Source organism: Mandrillus leucophaeus, unplaced genomic scaffold, assembly GCF_000951045.1.
Source record: "Mandrillus leucophaeus isolate KB7577 unplaced genomic scaffold, Mleu.le_1.0 Scaffold140, whole genome shotgun sequence".
In the NCBI taxonomy this organism is placed as follows: domain Eukaryota; kingdom Metazoa; phylum Chordata; class Mammalia; order Primates; family Cercopithecidae; genus Mandrillus; species Mandrillus leucophaeus.
Window position 1 is genome coordinate 2,835,744 of NW_012101366.1, and position 24,943 is coordinate 2,860,686.

At 36.3% G+C, this 24,943-nt stretch overlaps 1 long non-coding RNA gene across 1 annotated transcript in view; it reads right to left on the reverse strand.

The window, feature by feature from the left end:
* LOC105534965 overlaps positions 1-13,964 on the reverse strand; it is a 45,671-nt gene extending 31,707 nt beyond the window's left edge. The window contains exons 1-2 of the long non-coding RNA XR_001005358.1: positions 13,825-13,964; positions 6,535-6,607 (exon numbers count right to left, since the gene is read on the reverse strand). This is a non-coding gene — a long non-coding RNA (uncharacterized LOC105534965). The remainder of the gene's footprint in view (positions 1-6,534; positions 6,608-13,824) is intronic.
* Between the last annotated feature and the right edge of the window lie 10,979 nt (positions 13,965-24,943).

Sequence of the window (24,943 nt, forward strand, 5' to 3'; positions counted from 1 at the left end):
GTTTTCAAAGGGAATGCTTCCAGTTTTTGCCCATTCAGTATGATATTGTCTGTGGGTTTGTCATAAATAAGTTTCATTATTTTGAGATACGTTCCATCAATACCTAGTTTATTGAGAGTTTTTAGCATGGAAGGCTGTTGAATTTTGTTGAAGGCCTTTTCAGCATCTATTGAGATAATCCTGTGGTTTTTGTCTTTGGTTGTGTTTATGTGATGAATTACGTTTATTGGTTTGCATATGTTGCACTAGCCTTGCATCCCAGGGATGAAGCCAACTTGATCGTGGTGGATAAGCTTTTTGATGTACTGCTGGATTCGATTTGCCAGTATTTTACTGAGGATTTTGCATCGATGTTCATCAGGGATATTGGTCTAAAATTCTCTTTTTTTGTTATGTCTCTGCCAGGCTTTGTTATCAGGATGATGCTAGCCTCATAAAATGAGTTAGGAAGGAGTCCCTCTTTTTCTATTGATTGGAATAGTTTCAGAAGGAATGGTACCAGCTCCTCTTTGTACCTCTGGTACAATTCAGCTGTGAATCCATCTGGTCCTGGACGGTTTTTGGTTGGTAGCCTCTTAATTATTGCCTCAATTTCAGAGCCTGTTATTGGTCTATTCAGGGATTCAACTTGTTCCTGGTTTAGTCTTGGGAGGGTGTATGTGTCCAGGAATTTATCCATTTCTTCTAGATCCAGCCTTGGCTCAAAAAGGTATAGCTTGGGCCATAGCTCCAGAGGGTGCATGCTGTAAGCTTAGGCAGCTTCTACATACTCAGGTACACAGAGTGTAAGAGTTGAGGCTTGGTAGCCTCAGCCTAGATTTCAGAGGATATATGAGAAAGTCTCTGTGTCCAGGCAGAAGCCTGCTGTTGTGATGGAGCCCTTTACAGAGAACCTCTACTAAGGGAGTGTGGAGGAGAAATGTGGAGTTGGAAGCCCCACACAGAGTCCCCAATGGGGCATTGTCTAGTGGAACTGTGGAAGAGGGCCACCATCCTCCAGACCTGAGAATGGTAGATATACTCGTAGCTTGCGCCCAGCACGTAGAAAAGGGGCAGTCACTCAACTCCAGCCTGTGAGAGCAGCCTTAGGACATTCACACTGCAAAGCCACAAGGTGGAGCTGCCTAAGGCCTTGAGAGCCCACCTTCTGCACCCATTTTCCCTGGATGTGGGACATATAGTCAATGGAGATGACTTTGGAGCTTTAAGACTTAATGACTGCCCCATGGGGTTTTGAACTTGTATGGGGGTATACTGTAGCCCCTTTCTTTTTGATGACTTCTGTCTTTTGGAATGGGAATGTTTACCCAATGCCTGAACTCCCATCGTATCTTGGAAGCAACTAACTTAATTTTTATTTATTTATTTATTTACTTATTTTACAACTCATAGATAAAAGAAACTCATTTACAGATAATACTGTGGGTTTGGAACTTGAGACTTTAGGATTAATGCTAGAATGAGTTAAGACTTTGGGGGAACTATTGAGAACAGATGATTATATTTTGAAATGTGAGGACATAAGATTTGAAGGGGGCCAGTGGTGAAATGATATAGTTCAAATACATAACCCCATCCAAATCTCATGTTAAATTAGATTCTCCAATGCTGGAGGTGTGGCCTGGAGGGAGGTGTGTAGATTATGGGGGTGGATCTCTCATAGCTTGGTGCTATCTTTGTGATAGTGAGTTCTCATCAGATCTGTTCCTTTAGAAGTATGTAGCACCTCCCCACCCCAATTGCTTTCTTGCTCCTGCTTTTGCCAAGTGACATGCCTGCTCCCCCTTTGCCTTTTGCCATGATTGTAAGTTTCCTGAGGCCTTTCTAGATGGTAAGCAGATGCCAGCACCAAGCTTCCTGTAAAGCCTGCATAATCCAGTTAAATCTCTTTTCTTTATAAATTCCCAGTCTCGGATATTTCTTTATAGCAATGTGAGAATGGCCTAATACACAGTTCTCTATAAGACTGATGACTAGGGAAAAATACAAGTAATATGGAGATTTGGTGTTCAGAGCATTTGTGTTCAAACCCTGCCATTACAAGTTACTAGCAAACTAAGTAACTTAGCTTCTCTAAGGGAGTTTGCTTTTCCACAAAATATAGTTTTTTTGAGAATCAAATGATATGAAGCCTGCAAAGATAATTTTAACCTGTAACCCAATGCACACACTAGTCAGATTTATGTGTGATGACCAAAGGGAATTAATCAGAAATATATTGTAGATAGTGCACAATGAGAGCACTTCTCAGATAAGGAATGTTATTGAGGGCTCTCAAAACTGTTCTGTATCTTTCCCAAGCCTTGCCTTTTTTTGTTTGTTTGTTTTTTGTTTCTGAGATGGAGTCTCACTCTGTCACCCAGGCTGGAATGCAATGGTGCGATCTTGGCTCACTGCAACCTCTGCTGCCCAGGTTCAAGCAATTCTCCTGCCTCAGCCTCCTGAGTAGCTGGGATTACAGGCGTCTGCCACTGCACCTGGCTAATTTTTGTAATTTTAGTAGAGACGTGGTTTCACCATTTTGACCAGTCTGGTCTTGAACTCCTGACCTTGTGATCCACCTGCCTCGGCCCCCAAAAGTGCTGGGATTACAGGCATGAGCCACCATCCCTGGCCCTAAGCCTTGCCTTTTACTCTTCCACCATAGGTGCTCTGCAACTATTCACATCAAAGGCTTTAAAGAACTCCGCAGAGTTTTCTTGTTGACTCAAACCTCTTGCATTTGCTTCTTCTGCTCTTACTCACCTTCTCCTCTGCTCTTCCACTATATGTGCTAAGGGTCCAGTGAACATCTGATTATAGCCTCTTCTTCTTTGGTGCCCGTACTGTTGCATCACCTTCCTCACTCTCCTTGCCCAGCTGAGGATCACAGGTTCATCTCATACTAGCTCCCTTGTCCACCCATTACAATTACCTGTATATTAATTTTTTCTCCACTAGACTGGGAACTCATGGAGATTTGGGCTTTTGCTTTACTTATCATTACTATCATTACATCTCAGCATCTAACAAAGTGTAGGCTATAACAGATACTCAAGAAATGGCTGGCTAAATGAATACAATTATATTGATATGAGAACAAAGTAAGATATTTTCTGTATAATCAAATGCATATACAAAGAAATTACAAAATATGTAGAATGGAGCAGGTACAAATATCACCTCTATTCCTCTGTTGACTCTTCCCTCCTAAACCCAGGAAAATGACAACCATGAACTTGCTCTTTCACTACTAACAGATGTTGTATTTTAAAAATAATTGTCATCAAGAAAATTTTCATGACTCATGTATCCCCCATATATGCTAACTTTAGAATCCATTGTTTTAAAACCAAACAGTGTAAAGTTTTTAAGGTATATATGTACATTTTTTCTAAACAAATGAGAATGCAGAGAGCAATGGGTTTCAATACAGTTTACCTTTGGGAGTACTTTATTCCTCAATTTGTCTGTCTTATGTATACTCACATCTGGTTGGTGCTAATAAAAAATGAATTTCATACTTCTTCTTCCTTTGTCATTAAAAATACCTAAATAGTTTTTCTAACTTTTTAATTTTATGCATCATTGCTTTCTAGTATCACAGGAAATTTTGTGTGTGTGTGTGTGTGTGTGTGTGTACGTGCACGCGCGCGTATGTGTGTGTCAGAGAGGGGGAGAAACAGAGAGAGAGCAAGAGATTCTGTCATCAGATCCTCTAGACCCTATCTCCACTGTAATGAAGCTTCAGCAAAATTTGAAAGGCCTGTGTGTTTTTGTTTTAATAAATGCATCCCCGAGAAAATGAGTCAGACTAAATAAAAAGTGGGCCACTGAAGGAGATTCAGAAAGATAATAGCCCAATATGCCAAGAAATATAAGCATGGCTGAGCTAATTCATTCTCTGGTGTTTCATAATTTTCCTTGTGACTTCTAATAATACACCTATTTATTGATACAGACCCTAGAGATAAAAATAGAAACACCATTTTAAAATATATTTGTATGGTTGTTGTAAACATGCAGTCTTTGTTACCCTTTGTAATGCTTAGGAAAAAAAAGTCATTTAAATTGTGATATTTTTGTAAAGTGAACCTATAGCAAATAACAGAGTCAGTTTGAATTATAAATCCCTTAAAGCACTAAATCATCAAAATTAGTAATGCAGAGAAATGGGGCACATTGCTTTCTACTAGGCTAGATTTAGAATGAGTTAGATAAGATAATATGACTTAAAAAGAAGAGTGACTCAGGATCATAAAGTTACGTTTATTCTTAGGCTAACTCAACCACCAAAGGGTAAACTATTTGCCACCTAAGAATTGGGTACATTTAAGCTCTTACCGCAGTGATTTTCAACCAAGCCATGGGTCACTTAACAACATCTGGACACATTCCTGGTTGTCACAACTGAAAGGAGGTGCTATTGGCATTTAGCGGGTAGATGCCAAAGATGTTACTAAACATCCTGCAATCACAGGACAGCCCACACAGCAGAGAATTATTTACCCCGAAGTGTCAATAGTGCCATGGTTGAGAAATCCTGCTTTACAGGAATTCTCAGGAGGTTGTAATTCTTTTTATATTGGGCAATGTTGTTATTAACTGAAAAGGTACCTTGGTTACTGTGGTTTTAACTGGAAAATTACATTTTAGTTGGATTATTACCATGTTGAAATATTAATGACTTGGTGACATAATAAAACTAACACTAAAAACATTTTTAAGAGTCATTAATTATAAAGAGTTTAGGAAGTTACCAAAACCCTTACAGCCAATATTTACTACCGCATGTTCCAGTTTGCTAATGCTACAATATAACATCTGATGAAACTCTAATTATGAATCAGCTTTACAATGAAATTTGATATGAGCATTTCACTGTTATTATTTTTTTCCCACAATAAGCCCATTTTCTTTTTAGGTGAAATATTAATTATAAATTAACTAACTAAGTTGTGATTATTTAGGCCCTCCCCTTTACTGGAAACAATTTAAAACGTACAGAGTGATGTTCTATAATCATTATTTAAAAACACCATCTGTACTGCTCAGAATTTAAAGTGAACCTGAATCACAGGAGTTCCTCTCTAAGAAAAACCTGGTCCTTGAAATTCACAAAAAGGATAAATAGTATATAATTTATCTCCTTCTTAATATATTTTAGGTCCTCTGAATCCGTTTACCCCTGAGTATTCTCTGCTTGAATAAAGGAAGCTTGACATGGTTTGGGTCTGTGTCCCTGCCCAAATCTCATGTCCAGCTGGAATTCCCAATGTTGGAGGTGGGGTTTGGTGGGAACTAATTGGATCATGAGGTGGATTTCCCTTTTGCTGCTGTTCTCGTGAGAGTGAGTTGTTGCAATACCTGCTTGTTTAAAAGCGTGTAGCACCCCTCACCTCATTCCTCGTCTTCCTGCTCAGTTAAGTAAGATCTGCCTGCTTCCCCTCCACCTTTTGCCATGATTGAAAATTTTCTGAGACATCCCTAGCCCTGATTCTTGTACAGCCTGCAGAACCATAAGCCAATTAAACCTCTCTTCTTTATAAATTACTAGTCTCAGGTATTTCTTTATAGCAGTGCAAGAACAGACTAATACAGAGCTTTAAAAGGATTTGAATATATTTTAGCTAGTTCTTACAACTATAACCTTGGCCATATTAAATAAAATGCCATCTTTAATTACCAGAAAATACATGGTAAATTATAAACGTAACAACAATAATGTTTAATGCATACCAAATATCGGTGTTCCTACCAAAGAGTGCTGTCTTCATATGGTTTGTTTTGGCAAAAAACATAGTACCCAGCTTAAATACACTGAAGTTCTGACAAGTATTGTGAACTGAAAATACATAAAAAGATACATGTTTTCAGCAAGTGTGCACAGAAACTGTGTATTATATAACTCATCTGTGATTTTATACTTAAAACCATATGAGTTTGAGGTGTACTCAGTATTTATCTCTGTGAATAACTGACTTTAGAAAAACAAAATATCATTTCCTTCTGGATCATAAAATGCCATTTGTTCATGCCTGTCTAAAAATCATAGATCCATCAGGTAAATGTAAAGAAAATAGCATTACCCAAGTTTCCACTTTTATGTAATAACTCCTACACTGATGAGCAGATTAATTCACCAGGCTGATTCACCATTTTCTTTCACCCAGGGCTCTTAACAAATCTTATTATTGACTATGTAAATTCATATGTGTTTTTAAAAAATTTGATGTTCTCAAGGTACTGGCCTTATAAATTTTTTATACGTTGAAGAATGACTCACAGATGTCTTAAGGTAAATAAGGGGGGGAAGAGAGATTTATATTCCATTTACTTTGCTTTGAGTCTTAGTAAAAGAATAAGCTAAAAAATATGTTTTATGTGTGTGGGACTAGCTATGAATAAATATTTTTAGGATAAAACCATTCAATACTACTCTTATCCATATAGTTCTACATCACCTCTTCTCTTATATAGTATAATATCACAGGAGTAAATTGTTTTTCAATCACCCCAAAGTATATAATTTTCTGTTTTAAGGTCCCTCCTCACCTGATTATCAGTTTCTAAATTTTTTGCCAAAGGGAAGTTCAGTTCCATTGCTCTTGCTTTTCTTTTTGCTTATCTGAAAACAAACAATGAAAGTCATGGAGTTAGTATATGATGATGATTACCTGGAACTGAAAAACTGGTGGTCATTAGGTTATTTCTGTATGTGAAACATTAACAAACCAAATATACCAGCAAGTGGTCTTTATTATCCTTTAGACACCACTCTGCACCTAGGTAATCTCATTCTGTTCATTCTATTCCTGGCCTTCCACAGGATTGTAATGGGAAACCCCAGGGCTATGTCCCTGACCCCTCTCTTCTCCCTCCACACCTATACTTAGAAATGCTGTTTCCCATTCCCCAGACTCCTTTCTCTCCTATTCACTCTTGGCCAGGAAAATTTTCCTATCATTAGATGTTTCTATGTCCTGCCTTCAAGGGAATATATTCCCACTTAAAAAGAACATTTAGGTAGGCACAATATTAACCAAAAGAAATGTGTGACCCCCAAATTGGTAATTTCAAACTCTAGTATTTGACTAGCTCTAAGAAAGACAGAAAAAGTTTAAGAAACTTATAATTTATAATATCTTCTAAGACCCTGCTAACTTTTACACATGTGTGTCTCAGTATTTTTTGACAACACGTGTCTGATGAGGAATGGCAGACCTTATGAGTCTGGCCTCTAATGAGAACCTTTTGGGAGTTTTTGCATTCAAATCATACTTAGTTTATACTAAACTTGCTCAGCAAGATTGATGCTTATATTTTATCACATATTTTCAGGCTAAAAAACAGGATCCTTTTAAATTCCAAGCTCCACAATATTTTTTCCTTATAAAGAGCTGTCACAAATTATTGCTGTTTCTTACCAATAACTAAACAAACTGCTACGGACTGAGTTACACCTTGCCCCCAATATTATTTGTTGAAGCTCTAACTCCCAATGTGATGGTATTTGGAGATGGGGTCTTTGTAAAATAACTAGGTTTAGATGAGGTCATGAGGGCGGGGGCCTCATGGTGAGATTACTGCCCTTCTAAGAGGGGACAACAGAGACTTTTCTTCCTCACTTTCTCTCTCTCTCTCTCTCTCTTTTTCTCTTTCTCTCCCTCTGTCCACTTTATGATACCGTGAAATGCCATGAAAAAGCAGCCATTTTCAAGCCAAGAAGAGCACTTTCACTGGGGAACCAAATTGGCGGGCACCTTGATCTTGGACTTTTAAGCCCTCAGGACTGTGACTGTGAGAAATAAATTTCTGTTGTTTAAGCCACCCAGTCTATAGTATTTTTTATGACAGCCCAAGCTGAAAAATACAAACACAAATAAATAGAAAAATAAATAATGAATTGATCCCCTTCATTGTCATTATAAAGACAATATCAGAAATCAAATACAAAATTTGGCCATAAGAACCCCATCCAAACAAATGAGCTCTTTTATTTTAGAGTACATTTTGTCAAGATAGGTGTTTTTTGTTTGTTTGTTTGTTTTTGTTTTGTTTTGTTTTGTTGATGGAGTTTTGCTCTTGTCACCGAGGCTTGAGTGCAATGGTGCAATCTCAGCTTACTACAACATTCACCTCCTGGGTTCAAGCGATTCTCTCGCTTCAGTCTCTTGAGTAGCTGGGATTACATGAGCCTGCCACCACGCCTGACTAATTTTTGTATTTTCAGTAGAGACAGGGTTTCACCATGTTGGCCAGGCTGGTCTCGAACTCCTGACCTCAGGTGATCCACCCGCCTTGGCCTCCCAATGTGCTCGGATTGATAGATTCTTAATGCATCAGTCTAAAGTCTTGCCCTGAGAGTACCGAAAATGTTAGCTATAAGAAGAGCTCTCATGACTTAATGGGCAACCTTGATCCATATGTGTTACTTCTCCTGGTGTAGCTCACATATCTGTGAAAAGGTGGCTAAGACATTGATATTGTATGAAAAGTTGTAGTGAGCAAGCTGCTAAACATCACCATATTGCTACAGTAAGCTCTGTGTAAGTCTTCAGAAGAGTACCTTGTTTGCAAGTGTTTATTTTATTTTAATGGGTTGTACTCTGAGTAGGACAAAAATCACCAATCAAAGACATCCTACCAACTAAGATGAAAGAGATATAAAGAAAAAAATATTAAGCAATAAAAACACTAATGGCTACCAGGTAGTAGGCCCTTGCTATGTTCTGTAACTGTTCCAAGTGATTGACAGGTAACAACATTCAATCATGAAAACAACTCCGTAGATGTTATATACTCTTTTTATATATTACTGTAAGCTCCTACTTTAAGGATAAAGAACGGGAGATTCAAAGAGACTAAGTAACTTCCCTAGGACAGTTGGAGAGGTAATAGAAGAAAAGAGATTTGAACCCAACACAAAATGGCTCCCAACTCTTTTATTTCAAGCATGAGATACGGCCTCACAACAATACCCTTCCCAGCTACAGCAAAGGAGGTAAAATGACCCAAATGCAGCATAGAGGCTGAAGAAAACAACCAACTCTGAAGCTAGGAAACATTTTTGTATCCTGCCTTCCAGTCGTTATATGATCAGATACTGAGAAACCCTGAGCCTCACATGCTCACTGCCCTAGTAACAATGTACACACAGCCAGTAGACTCATTATATTCAACAAGTGAGAATTCACCGAGCTGAATAATTTCATTGACTCTAGACCTGCTTCATATTTCTTCAGCATATTATTCTTAATTCCCTCAACAATTAAAATCATATCAATGGGCTACACCAGTGCCAACATTTGAAGACTTTTACTTCCAGTTGTGTAAGAGCTATACTTGAATCTGGTGTGACTGACATCAGGCTCTAAATGAAATCATGAGGCCACCAAATTATTATGGTGCAACAAGGCCAAACACTAAACCATCAAATAATCTTGGAGGCGTTTTGCAGCCAATCTAAACAGTTAATAAAATGAGATCATAGGTTTTCCAGAAAGTAAAGCTAGCCATCCCTGCCTGATTCTGATAAACAAATTTCCATGTGAAATTTGGGGGAAGGAATTTAGAGTCTTCCCTGGGGACTGGGTTCAGTCTCTAGCTATCCCAATTTCAGACTCACCCTGTTATACTGCAGGGTGAGGTTGATGTTCTCTTAAAGCTGTTCAGCTCATCTCTCTGATGGCTTAAGGTTTTTTACCTTTTTAATTCTTCCAAATCTACATTAAAATGCCAAATATGATTTTTATTTAAATGCCAACATAGGGTTTATAAACATTATTGAGAAAGTGAAAGTGTAAAATTAGGAGCATACACACAAGATGAAACATCCAAACAAAAGAAGAAGAAAAAATAAAGACATAATGAGAATGAGCAAAAGAGAAAATACACAGAAGGGAGAAACTGCAGCCACTGGATATGGAAAGAGTGGGAACAGATTTTAATTTACTCATGCATTTCTCATGAAGCTGTGGAAGATATGCTCCAAATGCTTACTCAGACTGGGGCTAGAGAATACAGGTTCCTATGGGAACAGAAGCAGCTTACTGCCATGGTAGTCTGCGTTCCAAATGTAAGTTGCAGCAGCAGCCTTCTTTTCCTATTCAGAATATTATGTGTGCTCTCAGTCTCAATTATTGCACTCCAGAGAGCTGTGAAGAGCAAGCCTGTATCCTTAGCTCCTTGTTTCTTCCTGTCTTCCGAATTCAGATGTGTATTCTTTCCAACAGTTTGTCTTTTTTTCCTTCCCTGCAATTTATCAGGCTATTTCCTTTCCCTCAACATTCCTTAAACACCCAGTACAGTGTATATATTGTGTCTAAAATACAATGCTGCAGAAACGCAAAAGGTCACCTCATGTTGGCCAAACTGCCCAACTATCACCAGAGATGTATACTGCCTCATCAGAAACACACTGCCTATATTCATTTTGTTCTCATTGGTCCCTAAAGACAGATAAACAAATCAGCACCATTTTGAACTAAAGACAAATGAGCTCTCTTAGACGACAAATTATTTCTGTTGTCTACATAGACATTCTAATACGTTGCACCTTTTCATTACTAGGCTATTGTTTATTGTTATTGTTTACCTGGCTAGTGAGATAATCTTGACATATTATTTTGCAGCTGTATTAAGGTTCTTAGATACTCAGTTATCTTCTCATGCTTGGAAGTGTTTATTAACTAAGAAATAATGGATTCAGTATCCACTTTTTAAAACAGTGTTTCTCAAAATAAAATCTGTATACCACCTGTAAAATAATCACTTCTGTGGTTATTAAAAATGATGATTATCCATCAACCAAAAAGATATATAACTAAATACTGGCACATCAATACAATGGAAGTCTATTTAGCCGTAAATTATATAAGCAACTGATACACACTATAAAATAAATATTTTACAAATATTGTGCTGAGTGAAAGAAACTGGATGCAAAAGAAGTGCATTTTATATGATCCATTTATATTAGTTTCCTCATAGGAATACAGTGTTCACTTTGATCACCCAAAGAAACTATAAATGGGTCATATAATAGGCACTAAATTCATTGGGCATGGTGGCTGACGCCTGTAGTCTCAGCACTTTGGGAGGCCAAGGCGGGTGGATCACTTGAGGCCAGGAGTTCAAGACCAGCCTGGCCAACATGGTGAAATCCCATCGCTACTAAAAATACAAAAATAGCCGGGCATGGTGGCATGTGCCTGTAATCCCAGCTACTCGGGAGGCTGAGGCAGGAAAATTGCTTGAACCTGAGAGGTGGAGGTTGCAGTGAGCCGAGATTGGGCCACTGCACTCCAGCCTGGGCAACAGAGCGCGACTCTGTCTAAAAAAATAAATGAATAAAATAATGTGCACTAAACTAATAGAAACTGTTAGAAATCAGATCAGCAGTCACTCCTGGAAGGGGGATACTGAGTGGAAAGGAGCATGAGGGAATTTTCTTGGGTGATAAAGATATTCTATGTCTTAATATACATTCACAAAAACTGATCAAATAAAATAATTAAGATCTTAACCTTTCCTTGTATTTAAACTACAACTCAGTTTTTAAAAATGCTGGTTCTGATGTCCTATCACCTAAGCATCTGCGTTTATGGGAACAGACTATCTTGAAGAATAACTTTAGATTTACAGAAAAGTTCCAAAGATAATACGGAGTTCCTATATACACTGGACCCAGTCTCCACCACTGTCAACTTTTACATTACTATTTCACATTTGTCATAACTAATGAACCAGTATCGATACACTGTTATTAAGCAAATCCCATACTTTATTCTGAATTATTTGGTTATTTTTTTCCCATTGTCCTTTTTCTGTCCTAGGACCCCACCCAGAATACCACACTGTACTTTGTCATTATGTCTTCTTTAGCATCTCTTTACTATGACAATTTCTTGGACATTGTTATTGTTTTTCATGACCTTGACAGTTTTGAGAAGCACTGGTCAGATATTTCATAACATATCCCTCAGTTGAGGTTTGTTTGATGTTTTTCTCATGATGAGAGTAGGGCTATGGATTTTTGGGAGAAAGACCGCTGAAGTGAAGTGTCATTCTTATCACACTAAAGCAATGGTACATATGATCAACATGACATCACTTACAGTGTTCACCTGGATCACCTAAGAAGCATCTGCATTTTAAAACCAGTTCCTTGGATATTTCTTATATTTACTAACTTTCAAAGTGCCATATTAAATTTTAACATTTCACAGAACATTAAACAAGTCAATGTTAGAAGCTGTAACACAACTCTCTGCTCAAAGCCATCTATTACTCCTCAGAAGTGTCTGCCATATCTCTTTAATATGTCTTGTACCTCTGTGTCAGGAGATAGGATGGATGCCCTGCATTTCCCATGGGATGACCTTTTCCCTAAAACTCTCAGTTCCTTTGAAAGTCATGCTACCCAATATGTTTACTGCCCAAGTAACTCCCCCGACTCAGTCATCCACAAGCCTTTGATTGCCCCTGACAATTCCTTCGAGATTTTAGTTTCCAACTGTTTATTTTCCATAAATGCTTATTTCATATTTTTCAGTGACATCAATATCCACATATGTGTTTCTTTCAATACATGTCCTCTCCATTTCTTGCCCCCATCTTTGGTGATCTTACCTCTGTTCCACCTCCTCCATGGTCATGGTTAAACTTCATTATTAACAATCTTATCCACTCCAAAATTTCCAGTTTTAATCATCCCATCAAACACATCTGTTCTGTATGACATCCTCTTCTTCTATCCTCTTTAGAGTACTCTGATTCCTAAAACTCTTTTCCTGTCTGTAAAAATAAAAAAAAAAAAATAAAGAACAACAACAGAAATAACAACAAAAACCACATCACTTCTAGTCAGTTGTTCCTGCTAGCAATTTATCACCATGAATCTCACTCAAGTCCTCACTCTCCTCCTTACCTTCCTTAGCTTCTATGGCCTAATATTAAAATATTCCTTCTATCATTGCCACATGGCCAACCTTAATCCTGTTTAGAACTAACTCTTTTCCTATCTTGCTCCTGAAATATAGCAGCTAATCACAAATGGTGGCAAAATGCATAATATGTTTGCTATGATCACATTAATTTCATAACCACACTCATTAAGGGGGCCTTAGTGTAGCTCTGTCATCCCTCTTCATTTTCACTTATCCAGTCCCATGGGAAATTATTTTATTTTAGATTTCCATTGCCTTGGGAAATTATTCTCTTCTCTCTTCAAACTTTCGACCCCTTCTCTTCTGCAACCTCACTTTCAGTTAATGAGCTTGCTTATTATTTCATTGAGGAAGTAGAAGTAACTAGAGGAAGATTCTTGCATGCTTCCACCACCATATAGAGCAACATCATTACCCATATGCCTTACCTGATTATCAAGGCAAACCCACCTATTTAAGTACTAAACCCATCCACTTCAGTGCACTCAAGGCCATTGCTCTTGCTAAGGCTTTGTCTCTTGCATCATCATTTTTTTCACTAGTGGTCTCTTTCTGTTAGTACATAAACACAAACTATATTGAAGAAATCTTCCCTTGATTCTATATCCCTTCACATAGTCCCTGTCCCATTTTTCTCCTCTATAGAGAAGAGTTTTTGTAGTCACAGTTTTTTTCTCTTCTCTTCCCATTCCTTCTTGGACCCACTCTGTTCAGGCTTGTGTTCTTGCTGTGCCACAGAGGCTGCTCTTGGCAAGGACACAAAAATCCTCTGCATTATATTGTCTAGTGGTCATTTATTAGACATTCAATTTAACCAAATAGTATCATTTACACAAACATTATTCACACATTATTACTTGAAACAACTTCTTTACTTGACCTTCATAATACCAACCTTGTTTTTCTACACACCTCACTGGCTGCTCCTTCTCATTCTCCTTTGATAATTCCTCTACACCTCCCAGATCTTTAAACACGAGTATGTTTCAGGACTCAGTTATCTCACACAGGTGATCTTTTTGTATTCTGCAGCTTTAAATGTGACCATCAACTTTAAAATTCCTAATTTTATATTTCTAGTCTGAATTTCTCCCTGGAACTGGAAACTCATATCTTCATTTCTTGATATCTCTATTCAGATATCCAATATGCATCTGTAAAAGAAAAATTGCACCAGATAAGCTAAATGGAAAATGAAGACTTTATTCAAGACTATTGCAATAAAGGAGAAAGATTGAACTCAACTCTGATAAAACAAAAGATGAGAGAGTTTCAAGCACTGAAGTGAGCTAATGGAAGAACAGTGGAAAACTGGCATCAGGGGAAAGGTTGATTCAGGTGATTAGCACATCAGTTTTTGCAATTGGTGCTTATTGAAGTTAGACTCCTCCCCTCCCACAGAGACTAAGAAATAGAGATGCTTTCTTTCTTTTTATCTTTTAAAGTTTATTTTGATTTCAATTGACATGTAATAATTGTGTATGTATGTATATATATATGTATATGTGTGTGTGTATATATATAATATATATATGCCTATAGTCATATACCTATATGGTACATTTGAGAGGGATAGTGTAATGTTTCAATATATGTATACATTATGTAATCATCAAATCAAGGTAATTAGCATATCCATCACCTCCAACACCCGTCATATCTTTGTGGTGAGAAAATTCAAAATCCTTTTTTCTAGCTATTTTGAAGTATATAATACATTATTCTTTACTGTAGTCACTTTACTTTGCAATAGGACACCAGAAATTATTCCCCCTCTCTAACTAATTTTGTACCCATTGACCAACATCTCCCCATCTCCCCCACCTCTGGTAACCACTATTCTACTCTCCACTTCTGTGACATCAACTTCTTTATAATCCACATATAAGTGAGATCATGTGGTATTTGTCCTTTTGTACTTGGTTTATCTCACATAATATAAAAAGACAAAATAACAAATGCTAGTGAGGGTGTGGGGAAAGGGAACTCTTATATATACTGTTAATGGGAATGTGAATGAGTATAGCCATTATGGACAACAGTGTGTAAGTTCCTCAAAATACTAAAAATAGAATTACCATATGATACAATAATCCAACTACTGGGTTTACATCAAAAGGAAATAAAATCAGTATGTCAAAGAGATGTCTGTGCTCCCATGTTTACTGCGGCACTATTTAAAATAGCCAAGATATGGAATCAACCTAAATGTCAATCAACGAATCAATGGATTAAAAAATGTGGTGCGTATGTAAACAATATAAAACTACTCAGCCATAATAATAAACAAAATTCTGTCATTTGGAATAACATGGATAAACCTAGAGGTGCCATCTTTCTTAAAGATTACATGTCAAAGGGATTGCTTCTAGCAGCTTGGGAAGAATATTTCTGGGATGTGGAAGATTTGGATCTCAAGAGGGCAGAAACAGTTTTCTCTTGCAAATTATCTAAAATTAGTGTTCTTTAAAAAGAAATGCTATGAGCCTATAGTCAGGAAGAAACTTGTCCAAAATTTAGTCAACTTGAGGGGAATTTTAAGGCCATCCTGGTCACATCTCAAGCTTAAAATCACCAAAAATGAATTATTGATTTTCTTCTACCCTCAAACTTGTCCATCCCCCAGCATTCTCCAACTCAGTTGCAATTATATTCTTCCAGTTATTTGGGTCAAAAACCTTAGAGTCAACACTGATACTTTCTACCTTCCTCTCTGTCTCTCCCCAGCACCCCCACCCACTTCCAATTCCTCTTTAATCTTTATCTAGCTTCCAACCACTTTTCATCAGACTTTTCACTCCACCCTAGCCCAAGGCAGCAAAATTGTCCAATGTATTATTAAATTACTTTCCTAACTATTCTTTCTGGTTTCATTCTTTCTTGTCCTACAGTCTACCATTTAGACTGCCAAGTTTCTATTCCACTCAAATCCAAAGCTGTTATCTTGGCTTAAAAAGCTCAATATATTCTTCTTCCTGTTTTCTCCTTACTTTAATCTCGACCTTTGCCCTCGCACTCTAGATTCTCCGTGCATATTTGCCTTTCTGAGTCACATGTGCCTCTTTGTTGTCCCTCATACATTCCAATCATGTCTCTGTCTCCAGAATTTATGACTTGCTTTCTTCATTGTTTGAAACACTCTTCATACAGATACCATCTTTCTTTCCTCTTTCTTCTGTCAGGTCTCAGTTCCAATGTCAAATGTTATTACCTATTTTGGTCTTTCCCTAAGTTCATGTAATATTACAATATAACAGCCCTGTTTTTTCTTCATAGTTCTTATCACCACTTGGTGTATTATTGTGTTTGCTTAACTGTTTGTCTGTCCAATTAGAATATATGTTCTTTGAGAACCAGGGCTTCTTATATGTTTGTTTACTAGAGAAAGTGTGCCAGGAGCAGAGTAAGCAATAAGTATTTGTAAAATAAATGAATAAATTTTCTGCCTTAGATTGATGGTTACAAATGGCTATTGACTCCCATTAAAGCACTTCACAATCTTCAGTGAATCAGTGCTATGCCCTTTTTTATTCTTTCAGCCCTGGCCTCTCTTACCTTCAGTGATTTAATCATCAACATATTTGATTATCTTGGCTGCACAGATAATAATCTTCAGTGTTTGAACTATTTAATGAAAAAGCTATACTTGAAACTAACCTCTTAGCTCTGCAATGTATTTCTCTGCATATAAATACCTGCATTCTCATTTCTCCCTATCCTTTTGACCAACTACAGCTATCTCTGTCTGGATTATGATCTCTAAGTTACTTAACTTCATTCTAGTCTTGCTTACTCTTCTCTCTCATTCAACCCCTTCTCTCCTAGGATGAGTTCTATAATCAGTCAATTTGGTACTGTGCTCATTACTGCTCCTAATTCATTCATATTTTAGCAAACACTTAGCATGCTGAGGCTTCTGATCCTCAGCATTTGTAAAAATCTAACATTTATTGTATCTGTTGTAATTCCTTGGTTTCATGTGGCATCTTTCAGCCTACTCAGTAATCTTTTTGTTCACACACTGATTTTTTTTTTTTGGTTCATGTTTCCATGGTCTGTAGATTCCATTGTATATGGTCTAAAATCATGCCTATGTCCCTCTAAACATAAATCTAATTTCCTTTTTCTATTACAATCAGTAGACAGCTTTATATTTAATTTTATTTTAGTCATTTGATGTGAGATTTTCCAGATTTCTCCTTAGCACTAAAATGCATCCCTTTTTAAAATAGAATTCATCTCTTCCTTAACTCCAATATTCAACAAAAAGATTATTTTTTGTTACCCTAAACCTCCAAATTCTATACTCGTTAACAATCTATCCCATCTTATTTGGGATCTTCTTCCCATATACTCAGGGGTTATTTTTCTCCAGCATATTTAATCAACCCTGTCTCTCTGTTTATAATTAATCATTATTTTAATCATTTTATGGTAGTCATTTTTTGTTATTTGTCTACTTTGATTAGTTGGGAATTTTTAAGAACAAAGATAAAGTCTAACTATTTCCAATATTTTCCACATTATAAATCTATCACACTGTAAATACTGAATAAATGAATGTTATTAAGGCTTTGAAAAGAGCATGGGGAAATATAGAATATTGTATAGAATATTAGATGCCTCTCTCGATTCACCCCAGAATTGCCATAAACTAATAGCTAATTACTCCAAATTTGTGATTGTGGTAGTGGCGGTGGCAGCAAGGCATTATTTACTTAAAATATTTGATTTTTATGGCAATGTTCTTAAAGCTTTCCGAAATCTAAAGCTGAGTCCTGACTAGTCTTAGAGCTTCTTTGGCCTCTTTTCAGAGTCTAGTTGAATGATTAATGAAATCCTTACTCTCCATTTGCCTTTTGAATGTTCTATTGAATCTGCATTGAATCCGACCTCATTCATCAGGCGTGTTGTCTGGAAGAGTCTCAGAGAATCCCTTCTGGGAGTTTTAGAGTCTTCCATTTGACCTTGGAGAGAAACCAATCTTGAAATTGTACTATGCAACCGAATTTTCCTTTTGTTATACCTTCTTAGTGACCACAAAAGCAAAGGAGTCTATAAAGACATTATGTTAAGAAAAAAAAATTTGTATTGATTCACTGGAGTTGCATTTTATATTAAAACAAAGGCCTGAATTTTATCATTCTTTCTAGTGTATTTAATTTTGACAGCTATTAGATGGCTCTCTGTTATTGTCAAAACATATTATGGTCGTTTTCTAATTTTTCTACTCTCATAAGTTTCAGTTCTTGTAGCAAAGATGACAAAACATTTTATTACTTTTATTTTAGAAAACTTTTTCAAATAATTTTTATTCAGATTCTTGTTGAGCTATCTACACAACTTCCTCTGCAAGAAGAAATTTTAAAATCCCCCTTTGAACTATTCTTTAATATAACTGAAGGAGTATATTAAAATTTTTACAAACAAACAAAAAACCCTATATCTATATCTTTTGTCAGAAATAGGTAGTGTTTAGGTGGAAAGAGAAGTATGATGGAGTTTGAGAAGCTCTGCTTAATTTCTTATTTTGTCACCAAGACTCCAAGAACTTTTTTTAAAAAAAATAATGGTCCTGTTACAGCCGTTCTCCTTCACCTGCTTGCTATTTCCACTAAAACGGATTTATGTTGAACATCCCATACCACACCAGAGTGGTATACTTTTTACAATTGATGAACCTGCATTAACACATCATTATCAATTAACATCCATAGTTTATTTCAGGGTTCACTTTGGGTGGTATACATTCTCTGGATTTTGACAAATAAAAAATGATATGTAGCCACCATTGTAGCATCATACAAAATAGTTTCACTTCCCTAAAAATCTTCTGTGCTTCAACTATTCTTCCCTCCTGCCTCCCTAACTCTTGGAAATCAATGATCTTTTTTACTATATCCATAGTTTTGTTTTTTCCAGAATGCCATATTTTGAAATCATATAGTATGTAGCCTTTACAGATTGGCTTCTTTTACTAAGTAATGTGCATTTAAGCTACCTGTTTGTCTTTTCATGGCTTGATAGCTCATTTCTTTATGTTTTTTTCTTTTCTTTTCTTTTCTTTTTTTTTTTTGGGATGGAGTTTTGCTCTGTCATCCAGGCTGGAGTGCAGTGGCCGCAATCTCGGCATACTGCAACTTCCATCTCCCGGGTTCAAGTGATTCTCCTGCCTCAGGCTCCCGAGTAGCTGGGACTACAGGCACGTGCCACCACACCCGGTTAATTTTTTGTATTTTTAGTTGGTGGGGAGGGTGGTTTCACTGTGTTAGCCAGGCTGGTCTTGATCTCCTGAGCTTGTGATCCGCCTGCCTCAGCCTCCCACAGTGCTGGGATTACAGGCATGAGTCACCGTGCCCGTCCAGTTGATCACCTTTTTTCTGTGTTCTCACATGGCCGTCCCTGTGTGTGTGTGTGTGTGTCTGATAGCTCACTTCTTTTTAGTGAAGAATAACATTCCATTGTCTGTATGTATTACAGTTTATTTATCCATTTACCTACTGTAGGACATCTTTGTTGCTTCCAAATTTGGGTAATTATGAAGAAAGCTGCTATAAACATCCATGTGCAGGATTTTGTGTGAACATATGTTTCCAACTCCTTTGGATAAATACCAAGAAGCATGACTGCTGGGTTGTATGCTAAGAGTATGTTTAGTTTTGTAAGAAATCACCAAACTGTCTTCAAAATGACTCTACCATATCACCAGCAATGACTGAGACCGAAATGGATATACCATATCATTAGGAATGACTAAGAGTTTCCATTGCTTCACATCTTCACCAGCATTTGGTGTTAGCGTTCTGGAATTTGGCCGTTCTAGTAGATGTGTAGTGGTTTCTCATTGTTGTTTTAAACTGCATTTCTCTTATGACATATAATGTGGAACATATTTTCGTATGTTTATTTGCCATCCATATATCTTCTTTGGTGAGGTATAAAGATCTTGGCTCCTTTTAAATTGTGTTTTTAATTTTCTTGTTATTGAGTTTAAGAGTTTTCTGTATATTTTTTATAATAGTTTTGCATTTACAGTATTTACATATGCAATCCATCCTAATTTTTGTGAAAGGTGTAAGGTCTATGTCTAGATTCTTTTTTTTTTTTTTTTTTTGCATGCAAATGTCTAATTGTCCTAGCACTGTTTGTGGAAAAGACTATTTTTGCTCCATTGTATCATCTTTGCTTCTTTGTTGAAGATCAGTTGACTATATTTATGTGGATCTATTTTAGGGCTTTCTGTTTTGTTCCATTGATCTATTTGTCTATTCTTTCACCAGTACCACACATTTTGATGACTGTAGCTTTATAGTAAGTCTTGAAATCAATAGTGTTAGTCCTTTAACTTTGTTCTTCTCCTTCAATATTGAATTGGCTATTCTGGTTCTCTTGTCTGTCCATATACATTTTTGAATCAGTTTGTTCACATAAGAACTTACTGAGATTTTGATTGGGATTGTGTTGTATCTGTATATCAAGTTGGGAAGAATGGACATCTTGATAATGCTGAACCTTCCTATCCACAAACATGAAATATCTCTCCATTTATTTAGTTCTTTGATATTTATTATTAGAGTTTTCTAGTTTTGTTTATATAAATCTTGTACATATTTTGTTAGATTTATACTAAGTATTTCACTGTTGGAGGGAGTGCTAATGTAAATGGTATAATGTTTTTAATTTCAAATTCCACTTATTCCTGGTATATAGACAAATGGTGAACTTTGTAATATTAACCTTGTATCATGCAACCTTGCTATAATCACTTATTAATTTCAGGAAAAAATGGTTAATTCTTTTGGTTTTTCCACATAGATAATTACGTCATTTGAAAATAAACACAGTTTTATTTCATCCTTCCCAATATGCCTATTTTTTTTTCTTTTTATAAAAAAAAAGTATCGCATTAGCTCAGACTATCAATATGATCTTGAAAAAGAATGTTAAGAGGAACTCCTTTTTGTTTTTCCTTATTTTTGCAGGAAAGTGTCTAGATTTTCACCATTAAGTATTATGTTAGTATAAGATATTTTTGTGTATATATTATTTATCCAGTTAATAAAGTTTTCCTCTATTCCTAGTTTGCTGAGTTTTTTGTGTCTCAGCAAAAACTCTCAGTTTTGAATGGGTGTTAGATTTTTATCAAATTTTTTTCTGCATTTATTGATATGATCATGTGGTTTTTAACCTGGTAATATGATAAATTACCTTAATTAATTTTTCAATGTTAAATGAGCCTTGTATATTTGAGATAAATTTCCTGGTAATACCATATAATTATTTTTATGCATTGTTAGATTCAATTTTGTTTTTGTTATTATTTTGTTGAGGACTTTACATTTATATTTATGAGAACTATTGGTCTGTAGTTTTCTTGTAACATCTTTGGCTGGTTTTGGTATTAGCATAATGTTGACCTCACAGAATAAGCTAAGAAGTATTCCTTCTCCGTCTATCTTTAAGAAGAGATTGTAGAGAACTGATACAATTTCCTCCTCAGATGTATGGTAGAATTCACTGGTAACATATGAAATGTAAAGTAATTTTTTCAAATTCTGCGAGGAAAGTTAACGGCAGTTTGAAGGGGATAGCACTGAATCTATAAATTACTTTGAGCAGTAAGGCCGTTTTCACAGTATTGATTCTTCCTATCCATGAGCAAGGAATGCTTTTCCATTTGTTTGTGTCCTCTCTTACTTGCTTGAGCAGTGGTCTGTTGTTCTCCTTGAAGAGGTTCTTCACATCCCTTGTCAGTTGTATTCCTAGGTATTTTATTCTCTTGGTAGTAATTGTGAATGGGAGTTCACTCATGATTTGGCTCTCTGTTTGACTGTTATTGGTGTATAGGAATGCTTGTGATTTTTGTACCTTGATTTTGTATCCTGAGACTTTGTTGAAGTTGCTTATCAGCTTAAGGAGATTTTGGACTGAGATGATGGGTTTTCTAAATATGCAATCATGTCATCTGCAAACAGAGACAATTTGACTTCCTCTTTTCCTAATTGAATACACTTTATTTCTTTCTCTTGCCTGATTGTCCTGGCCAGAACTTCCAATACTATGTTGAATAGGAGTGGTGACAGAGGTCATCCTTTTCTTGTGCCAGTTTTCAAAGGGAATGCTTCCAGTTTTTGCCCATTCAGTATGATATAGGATGTGGGTTTGTCGTAAATAGCTCTTATTATTTTGAGATACTTTCCATCAATGCCTAGTTTATTGAGAGTTTTTAGCATGAAGGGCTGTTGAATTTTGTCAAAGGCCTTTTCTGCATCTATTGAGATAATCATGTGGTTTTTGTCATTGGTTCTTTTTATGTGACAGATTACATTTATTGATTTGTGTATGTTGAACCAGCCTTACATCCCAGGGATGAAGCCGACTTGATCATGCTGGATAAGCTTTTTGATGTGCTGCTGGATTTGGTTTGCCAGTATTTTATTGAGAATTTTCAGAGGCCTCAGAAATAACACCACACATCTACAACCAACTGATATTTGAGAAACCTGACAAAAACAAGCAATGATGAAAGGATTCCCTATTTAATAAATAGTATGGGAAAACTGGCTAGCCATATGCAGAAAGCTGAAACTGAATCCCTTCATTACACCTTATACAAAAATTAACTCAAGATGTATCAAAGACTTAAGTGTTAGACCTAAAACCATAAAAACCCTAGAAGAAAACCTAGGCAATACCATTCAGGACATAGGCATGGGCAAGGACTTCATGACTAAAACACCAAAAGCAATGGCAACAAAGGCCAAAACTGACAAATGGGATCTAATTAAACTAAAGATCTTCTGCACAGCAAAAGGAACATATCAGAGTGAACAGGCAACCTATAGAATGTGAGAAAATTTTTGCAATCTATCCATCTGACAAAGGGCTAATATCCAGAATCTACAAAGAACTTAAACAAATTTACAAGAACAAAACAACCCCATCAAAAATTGGGCACAGGATGTGAACAGACACTTCTCAAAACAAGACATTTATGTAGCCAACAAACATATGAAATACATGTGAAAACCATATATCATACATGCACACATATGTTTATTGTGGCACTGTTAACAGCAAAGGCTTGGAACCAACCCAAATGACCATCAATGATAGATTGGATAAAGAAAATGTGGCACATATACACCACAGAATACTATGAAGCCATAAAAAATAATGAGTTCATGTCCTTTGCAGGGACATGGATGACACTGAAAACCATCATTCTCAGCAAACTAACACAAGAACAGAAAACCAAACACCGCATGTTCTCACTAATAAGTGGGAGTCGAACAATGAGAAGACATGGAAACAGGAAGGAGAACACTACACACCATGGCCTGTTGGGGCTGGGGGGCTAGGAGAGGGATAGCATTAGGAGAAATACCTAATGTAGATGATGGGTTGATGGGTGCAGCAAACCACCATGGCACATATATACCTATGTAACAAACCTGCATGTTCTCCACGTGTACCCCAGAACTTAAATATAAAGGAATTCACTGGTGAATCCATCTGGGCTTGGTGTTTTCTGTTTTGGATTGTTATTAATTATTGGTCTGAATTTTTTTGCTTTGGTTTTAAATTTTTATTTTTAATTTTTTTTGGTACATAGTAGATGTATATATTTATGGGGTACATGAGATGTTTTGATATAGGCATGCAATGTGAAATAAGCACATCATGGAGAATGGGGTATCCATCCCCTCAAGCATTTATCCTTGAGTAATAAACAATCCAACTACTCTATTTAAGTTATTTTGAAGTGTACAATTATTACTGACTATAGTTACCCCATTGTGCTGTCAAATAGTAGGTATTATTCAATTGTTTCTAACAATATTTTGTATTTTATCCATTAACCATCCCCATTTCCCCACTATTAATAACTCCTAATTACCCTTCTCAGCCCCTGGTAACCATTCTTCTACTCTCTATGTTCATGAGTTCAACTGTTTTGGTTTTCAGCTCCCATAAATAAATGAGAAAATGAAGTGTTTTCCTTTCTGTACATGGCTTGTTTCACTTAACATAATGATCCATAGTTCCACCTATGCTGTTGCAAATGACTAGGTCTCATTCATTTTTATGACTGAATGGTACTTCATTGTATATATGTACCACATTTTCTTTATCCATGTATCTTTTGATGGACATTTAGGTTGCTTCCTCTTATTAGCTATTGTAAACAGTGCTGCAACAAACATAGGCGTGCAGATATCTCTTCAATATACTGATTTCCTTTCTTTTGGGTATATACCCAGCAGTGAGATTGTTGGATTATATGGTAGCTCAATTTTTAGTTTCTTGAGGAACCTCTAAACTGTTCTCCATAATGGTTGTGCCTTCCCACCAACAGTGTACTATAGTTTCCTTTTCTTCACATCCTTGTCAGCCTTTGTTATTGCCTGTTTGTTGGATATAAGCTATTTTAACTAGGGTGAAATGATAGCTCACTATAGTTTTGATTTGCATATCTCTGATGATCCATGGTGCTGAGCACCTTTGCATATGCTTCTTTGCCATTTGTATGTCTTCTTTTGAGAAATGTCTATTCAAATATTTTGCCCATTTTTTGATCCAATTATTCGATTTTTTCCTACAGAGTTTTTTGAGCTTCTTATATATTCTGGTTATTAATCTTTTGTCAGATGGGTAGTTTGCAAATATTTTCTCCCATTCTGTGAGTTGTCTCTTCATTTTGTTGACTGTACCTTTTGCTGTGCAGAATCTTTTTAGCTTGATGTGATCCTATTTGCCCATTTTTGTTTTGGTTGCCTGTGCTTTTTGGGTATTGCTCAAGAAATTTTTGCCCCGACTAATGTCCTGGAGATTTTTCCCAATGTTTTCTTGTCATAGTTTTATAGATTGAAATCTTAGATTTAAGTCTTTAATTCACTTTAATTTGATTTTTGCATATAGCGAGAGATAGGGATCTCGTTTCATACTTCTGCATATGGATGTCCAGTTTTTCCAGAACAATTTATTGAAGAGACTATCTTTTTCCCAGTGTA